Source organism: Petaurus breviceps, unplaced genomic scaffold (assembly GCF_028583685.1).
Source record: "Petaurus breviceps papuanus isolate PSGF00001 unplaced genomic scaffold, PetGlider_PUasm1.0 174, whole genome shotgun sequence".
NCBI classification, from domain to species: domain Eukaryota; kingdom Metazoa; phylum Chordata; class Mammalia; order Diprotodontia; family Petauridae; genus Petaurus; species Petaurus breviceps.
The window spans coordinates 74,058,647-74,066,023 of NW_027185761.1; the positions used below are offsets into that span (position 1 = coordinate 74,058,647).

Sequence of the window (7,377 nt, forward strand, 5' to 3'; positions counted from 1 at the left end):
CCGCTCCAAAGCAGACACAAACAACAAGCCGGGGCGGCCGCGCGCAGCTGTCCCAAGAGCCACAGGAGCTTTCCCGGCGAGCGGTCCCGGTGCCCTTAGGTGAAAGGGTCATCGGCCCCCCACAAGCCCCTTCAAAGGGTCCGTCAGTCGGCCCTGACAGGAGCGAGGACCCAGAGAGTGTCGGGCTGGGGGTGTGAGAGGCCAGAGCGCGCCCTCGAGGCCGCGGGCAGGGGGCGGCGGGACCCTCGGGTAGCCCCCGACCGGCCCGGCCCGGCGGATCCTGAAGCCCCGCGAGTGAGGGAGCTCCGCACTTGGGCTCGGGACGCCCTGCAGATGTAAAGTGAGCCTCTGGCCAGCAGGAGGAAGAGGAAGTGAGAGCAGCGGCGGCGGCGACGGGGGCGACGGGGAGGCAGCCGCGGTGGCGGCGGCGGCAGCGGGGGTGGCGGCTGAGGACGCGGGCTGTGGGTGGGGGAGTGTGTCTGTGGGTGTCTGACGGAGGGGGGGAGATCGCGCGCGCAGGACGCGCGCACACACACGGACACACACGAACACGGATGCTGACGCCCAGAGTCCGAGGCAGGGAGGGCGAGGCTGAGGCTGAGGATGGGATAGTCCCGGTCAACAGAGCCAGTCTGCGAGAGTGAGAGCGGCCCCCGAGCGCAGAGACCCAGCCCGGTGCCCCAACTTCGGGGCTGGGAGGCGAGTAACGGAGCTCCCCCTCCCGAGTCGGACCCGGACCCGGACCCGGACCAGAACCCCGACCCCGAAGCGGCTACAGCGGTGCGAAGGTTAGCAAAGTTTCCTGGGCGAACGGCGAGGTGGGAGAGAGAGGTGGGAGGTCTGTGGCGGTGTGTGCGCCACTGTGTGTGTGTGTGTGTGTGTGTGTGTGTGTGTGTGCCGGCTCTGTGTATGTGTGTCTGTGTGTTTGTGCGTTTCTGTGAATCTGTGTTTGTCTCCGTATCTTTGCGTGTCCGTATTCCTGCGTGTCCGTATCCCTGTCCTTATTCGTGTGCGCGGCTGGGGGGGGGATAGTCCCGGTCAACAGAGCCAATCTGCGAGGGGGCGGGGGGGGAGTGAGAAGGGGAGAGTCGGGGGGGGGGGGGGGGGGGGGGCGGGGGGGAGAGACACTGCAGGGACTGTCCGGCCCGGTGGTGAGGGGAGCCCAGGACAGAGGGACGCCGGCAGGGAGCTGCGCCGCTGGGGGATCCGGGCTTTAGCACTCAATGGGGAGACCGTTCGGACGAGCGTGGAGCCCTTTGGGGCGCCGCGGGGCCCAGGAGGGAGATTTGGGGCTCGGCCAGCCCTGCGCTCCTGCTAAACATCGGACACCCCCTCCAGGTTGCTGATCTCCTAGCGCTGAGGGCCGGCAGCTACTAGCACAGCTACAAGATGCTGAGACCGGGACAACAGGGGCTACCCAGTGCTAGCCCTCGGCTTCTGGGAGCTAGCGGGTGGTGCGGAGGCGTATGAGGGAGCGGCAGAAGTCTTTGGGGGCTTTGGAGTCAGAGGAGACAGCGGGGCTGCCGGGCAGGCAACAAAGTGAAGGTTGCCTCTGTACATGTGTGTGTGCGCGCGCGCGCTCGCGATGCCTCCGGGCAGGGGAAGGTTCCCTCAGCTGTTTGTCCAGGGTCCCTTCTGGTGACCCCATAAGAGTAGGGGTCGGGCAGTCTCCCTCTCCTACCTCTGGGCCCTCGGCCTGGAGGCGGAGTTGGCCTGGGAAGGTTGGGGAGGGGAGGGGCTTGGACCTCTGCCGACCCCTGGGCTGTAGGCAGCCTGTTCCGTAGCTTTGCCCATAGCGCTCCCTGTCTGGGAGGGAGGGAGGTCAGTGCCCCTCAGGGATGCTGAGGATCCACCGCCCGCTTCAAGTCTAGGATTCTTGCCTCAGCCTCGGGACACCTGATGAGCCTTAAACAGCAATGTCTGGTATGCTTGACGATGTCAACGGATGGTGAGAGCTGGTGCATCCTCCTGGACCCTGGGGTCCCTCTTCCTGATGTGAATCCCCTCTCCAAGGGAGCTTCCCTCCCAGGTCTTTCCATCCCGTTCCACTAGTAAAGCCCGCACTGGAGGCCCACCTGGAGTGCTGGGTGCCGGAGGAGCGAGGCCATGCCTGGCCCTATCCTGGGGACCAGAGAAGCTCCAGGGCCGGCCCTGAGCCATCCCTCCCTGACTCGCCGTCCCTCACATGACCCTCCATCATCCCAGTGATGATGATATGAGATGACTATTCATGTTTCCCAAGAACTCAGGGCGGAGCAGGGTTGCTGGGGGAAAATCTAAAACTCGGCTGTGGGCTCGGGTCCCAGCCTCGCTGCTGGCATTGTGCTATGGGCTTCGCTGCCTCTCGGCTTTAGGGCCGATGGAATGCAGACAATGAATGGGGATTTCACTCCGGGGCTTGAAGTGGAGAAGTAAGGGACAAATGTCATTTCGGCCCCTGATTGCCTGGGGGCCTTCTCTTCCTCTTAGTAAAAAGAGGCTCCTGGATGGTCTAACCCTTTGCTCCCGAAGTCTGGCCATGAGCTGCCCACCTGCCATTCACTACAGCCCACCTACGTCCCCAGAAGTGTTCTGTTGGGACCCCAGCCTTTGGCCGCATCCCCCAGGCTCTGTCGCTGGCTAAATAGAGACTGTGACTGGAGACCACGCCCTCCTCCCGGCTTCCATCTACCTGCCTTTGGAGGCAGCTAATCTGGGCCGGCTGGGCCAAGCTATGGGGGGATCCCAAGCCAGGCTTGAAAAGGAGAGGTGCCCTGCCTGTGACAATTGGAGGCCCCCTGCTCCTTGCTCCTTGCTCCCCCACCTAGGGTTTACTGCCTCATTTGCCTGCCAGAGGCTTGGACCCTTCTAGGTAACAGGTGCAATCTGCATAGTACACAGTGTGTGTCTGTACACAAGGGAGAGGGTGATTTTCTGGTATTAAAATATGCTTATTTTTAATAAATAATTGAGAAAAAGAGGCAGTGTGGTTTTGTGGGGGTGGGGAGTGGGAAGGAAGAGGGGAGAGAGAGAAAGGAGAGAGAGAGAGAGAGAGAGAGCTACCTAGAAATTGCATTTTCTTTGCTAATGTTTCTTCTAGTAATGAAGTCACAAGCCCTGGCCCTACCCCAGGCCCAAACTGGAAAACCAAAAGTGCCCTTCTTGGCTTCCCCACCCCTACCACACCCACCTGGTGGCTGACTGGCTTTGGTTTAGGGGCAGAGGCCAAGTGTGCTCATTATCTCCTGATCTTGGCTACACAGCCTGGGGCCCGGGGCTGGGAGAAGCCCTTTAGAATTCTGGTTGGGCTGTAACCTAGCTTAGTCTCACTCTTTAGCTGAGCCCCCCTGAGATCGTGAGCCCTGGGAAGGAGAGTGGAGAGGGTGGCCCTTCTGGAGGAGGTCTTCCTCTCCCCATACAGAGTTCCACAGGGCCAGGGAAAGGGAAAGGCTTGATGTGGCCCAAGGCCAGAGGCCTTGTGATTGGAGGAATTGGCTGAGTCTGAATGTAAATGCTCCCAGAAGCAGCTCCTGAGGGCTGGATACAGCTTCATTCTAAGAACCCAGAAGAATAGTCAGGGCTCCTTGACCCCTTGTCACCCACCAGCTCTAACTGCCTGTCTCTGCTTCCCATCTCTAGGGTGAGAAATCAAGGGGGGGGGAGGGAGAAGGGAGGAGGAGAGAAAAGAAAGGAGCAAGAAGGAAGAGAAGTAGGAAGTGGGAAAGCCAACTCTACCTACTTGGCCCCTTGTCCAAAGCTGGGTGAGAGGTTGTGTGGGCCTGATGCCCCCCTAAGTCAGGGTGCTTCCAAAAACTGGGAGATATGCTGGAATACTTCCACCTCCTTCAAACAAAAAAGTTCCTTCACACTTGGGTTCAAATCCCACTTCTGTCCTTCCATTGTGTGACCCCCTACAAAACACTTCAGAACTCCTTGCCTCAGTTTCCTTACCTGCAAAATAAGACAGGCTGTGTCTGGCGCCCTCTAGGGTCCCTTCTGGATCTAAAGGTTTGTTCCTCTGGAATGTCAGCATTAGAAAGCACCTTCAGGGGGCGGCTAGGTGGCACATTGAATAGAGTACTGGCCCTGCAGTCAGGAGGACCTGACTTCAAATGCAGCCTCAGACACTTAATACAAAAATTAGCTGTGTGACCTTGGGCAAGTCACTGAACCCCAATTGCTCTCCAAAAAGCAAAAAAAAAAAAAAAGGTAGCTTCAGTCATCTTGACAGAGTCCTGTAATTTGAACAAGGACCCACAGTGGTGGTGGGTGGGAGGGAAATCCATCTCTTCTGAGTTTTCTCCCCAGCACCTTTCTACTGCTCATGGGGCCATCCTGGGAGTGGTGGAAATACAATAACCTCTGGATGGGAAGTCAAAGGCTCTGGGTTCAAATCTACAGCCGGTCACCAAAACTTCACTGGGTCTCCATTTCCTTATGTGAAAAATGAGGAGATTGGACTGAAAGCTCTCCAAGGCCTTTTTCTAGCTCGGATCCCATAATCTCACCAAATGTTCCCCCTTTCAAACTGAATAGACAGTCAGGAAACGTTTGTTGAAAATGAGAAATGGGGGCGGCCAGGTAGCACATGGAGTAAGCACCGGCCCCAGTGTCAGGATGACCTGGGGATCAAATCCCAGGCTCAGATACTTAGCACCACACCCAGAAATAACTGGCAGTGTAACCTTGAGCAAGTTACTTAACCCGATTGCTTTTAAAAAAAAAAAAGAATAAAAAGAAAATGAGAAATGCATTTTCGTAGCTCCCTCATTGCTTACCAATGCACAGCATGGGCCACTCCTCAATGTGTGTTGACTTTCAGGATCCCAATTATACATGTCATAGTAGATTGCTAATGTCTGGCTGCTTCTCTCTCTGGAGCCCAATTCCTTTCCAGGAGGGTCAGCCAGCCTTGCCCGGCCAAGCCAGAGCTGCTTTCCCCTTGTAAATTATTTATCTCTGGTTTCCATTCTATCCACCCATGCTTGGTGACCTGATGGAGAGTCTCCCTTTGTAACATCCAAGAAAAAACTCTGCTAAAGACTTCTTCCCTTCCCCCACTGAGAAAGGTCAGTGGATTATCCTTCTCCATTAACTGAGGAAATGCCCATGGGCCGAATATTCCTTGGTTTTCTTTTAGGCTTATTCAGGAACTGGCACTTCATTAATAAATAAATGCTTGTTAATGACTCAGAACTGCAAAAAAAATCATCTCTCAAAGATTGGCGAGGTAGATTCCAGTCTACCTAGCCTTTACCAATGAGTAGATTTGCCTGTGGATTCTGGGGCCTGGCTGTGGGTTGGGTAGCTCGGGATTGCTCCTTTCAAAAAGTGACTTTCTGTAAAAATGGATCTGAAACTGTAAAGCTGGAAGCCTTGGGGCTAGTGAGGCACATGGGAGAAGGGATGGCTTTGCAGTCAAAAGACCTGAGTTCAAATTTTGACTCTGCCAATGAACATTGTGTGACCTAGAATGAGTTCCTCCTGCCTACCATTGTCCTTTTGTAGAAATGCAGGGCCTTTGACCAGATGGCCTCTGAGGGCCCTCCCAGATCTAGAGCTGTGTGTAATTCTAACAGCTCAAAAATCTAAGACCCTGTGGCTTCAGCAAGTGCTCATGGGGTCATGGCTGGGGGAAGAGGCAGAGGCCTGAGGCCTGACCTGTCTCACATCAGGATGAAATGCCTTAGGATGAAACCCCACTCAATTTTTGTCTCAGGGAATCTTGGATTTTAGGGGGAAGGAATTCCAACTGTCTCACCATACCCCTGAAGCCTGCATCCCCCCAAAGTGGTCTTCTAGCTTTTGCCCAAAGACCCCTCCCCCAATCCTTCCATTTCTGAACCATTCTCATCGTTCCACATTTTTTCCTGACATCCAGCCTAAATACTCCTCTTTGCAAAACTTTCCCATGTTCCTGGTTCTCCCTTCTGACCAAGCAGATCAGGTGAGGATAGCCTTTTCCATATTGGAAGACACATCCCCTGTTTCTCCTGAGCCTTCCCTTCCCCAGGCCCAGCATCCCCAGGCCCTTCCCCTGAGCCTTCTTCAGCCCACTGGAGACCTGCCCTGAGCCAGATTTCCACCGCACCCCGACCCCTCTCCCCAATTTCCAGGGTGGGTTTTGGGGGCTCTCAACTCTGCTTTGCTTATCTCTGACTTTCTGATTTAGAAAAATCAGTCTGTTGCCGGCTGCCCCCTCCCAGTCAGGCTGGCTTTAATTACTTGCAGTGGCTTGCAGATAGAACGCTAACCACAGCGTCTGGCAGCGAGCTTGCAAGGACATGTAATTAAAATGAGCATTTTAGCCAAACGGGGCTCAGCTATCCTAGAACCTCCAGGGAGGGGAAAGGCAAAGACCCCAGAATGACAGGCACTGGGGGAGGAAGGGCCCAGGCTGAGGGCTGCCCACAGGGAGCTGTGGGAGCTGGCAGTGGATCCTGGGCGCCTCGCTGCTGGGCATGTTACCTCAAAAGGCAGGGACCGGGAAAGCATGCTGGAAACAGGGCAAGCGCCAGACGAAGCTGAGACCAAGGCAGTACTTACAGGAGGGGAGGGGGCCACTGGCTCTATACACCGCAGTCATTCCATAAGTGTCAGCAGGGCTGATCCCTCCTATGGAGAGAGGTTATTGTTATACAGGGGATGGCTGCCTGACCTCCTCAGGGCAATGAGGTATGATAATAGCGGCTGGGTGCCGGGCACTGTGCTGAACACTCCATAATCTCATCTGGTCCTCACAGCATCCCCAATGCTCCCTGGAGCAGAATTCAGGCCACTGCACTGTTTGGGCACATGCCTGGTGATGGGGAATGAGAGGTATTGGCATAGACCCTATGTGATGGGAGGACCTGGTGGCCCATGTAATGCTGCTGCTGCTGCTGCTGCTTTTCTGTGGCTTCTGTTTCCTGAGTGAAAGGGCCTGGGGTTTCAGGTAATGAGCCTGGCCAAGCAGGAGGGAGGCAGGTGGCCTAATCCGAGGCCCTCTTCTCCTCCTCCCTCTCCTCTTTTCCTTTCTTTGTCCTAAGATTGTTTCTTTCAGGCGGGGGTTTCCCAATAGTCTCAGCCCCTTTTGGCTTCACGATAATCCCTTAATTGGCATCATTCGATCCCAGGCCACAGCTGTTGTACTTCGCCCAGCCGCTTCTTTAACCCTAGTTAGGCTCCAGGCCTTCTCCCGGGAGAAGGCACCGGTTGGTCTTCGAGGGAGATTTTCCAGTCTGGGGCTCCTACTCTTGTTGGCTGTGGGACCCTCCGCCAGCTGCCTCAGTTTCCTGTTCTGTAAAGCTGGGGTATGAGATACTTAAGAGGAAAGTGACTTGTGAGTGATTCCTGTTAGCTCTGCAGGAGAGGCAGGTGGGTAAGCAGTATCAGGATGATCCATGTTGTCTGGGTCAG

General features: G+C 55.8%; 1 protein-coding gene across 1 annotated transcript in view; it reads left to right on the forward strand.

The window, feature by feature from the left end:
• The first annotated feature begins 441 nt into the window (after positions 1 to 441).
• ELMO1 (engulfment and cell motility 1) overlaps positions 442 to 7,377 on the forward strand; it is a 391,469-nt gene continuing 384,533 nt past the window's right edge. Inside the window, exon 1 of the mRNA XM_069084405.1 lies at positions 442 to 788. The gene's annotated coding sequence lies outside the window, so the exon portion shown is untranslated. The remainder of the gene's footprint in view (positions 789 to 7,377) is intronic.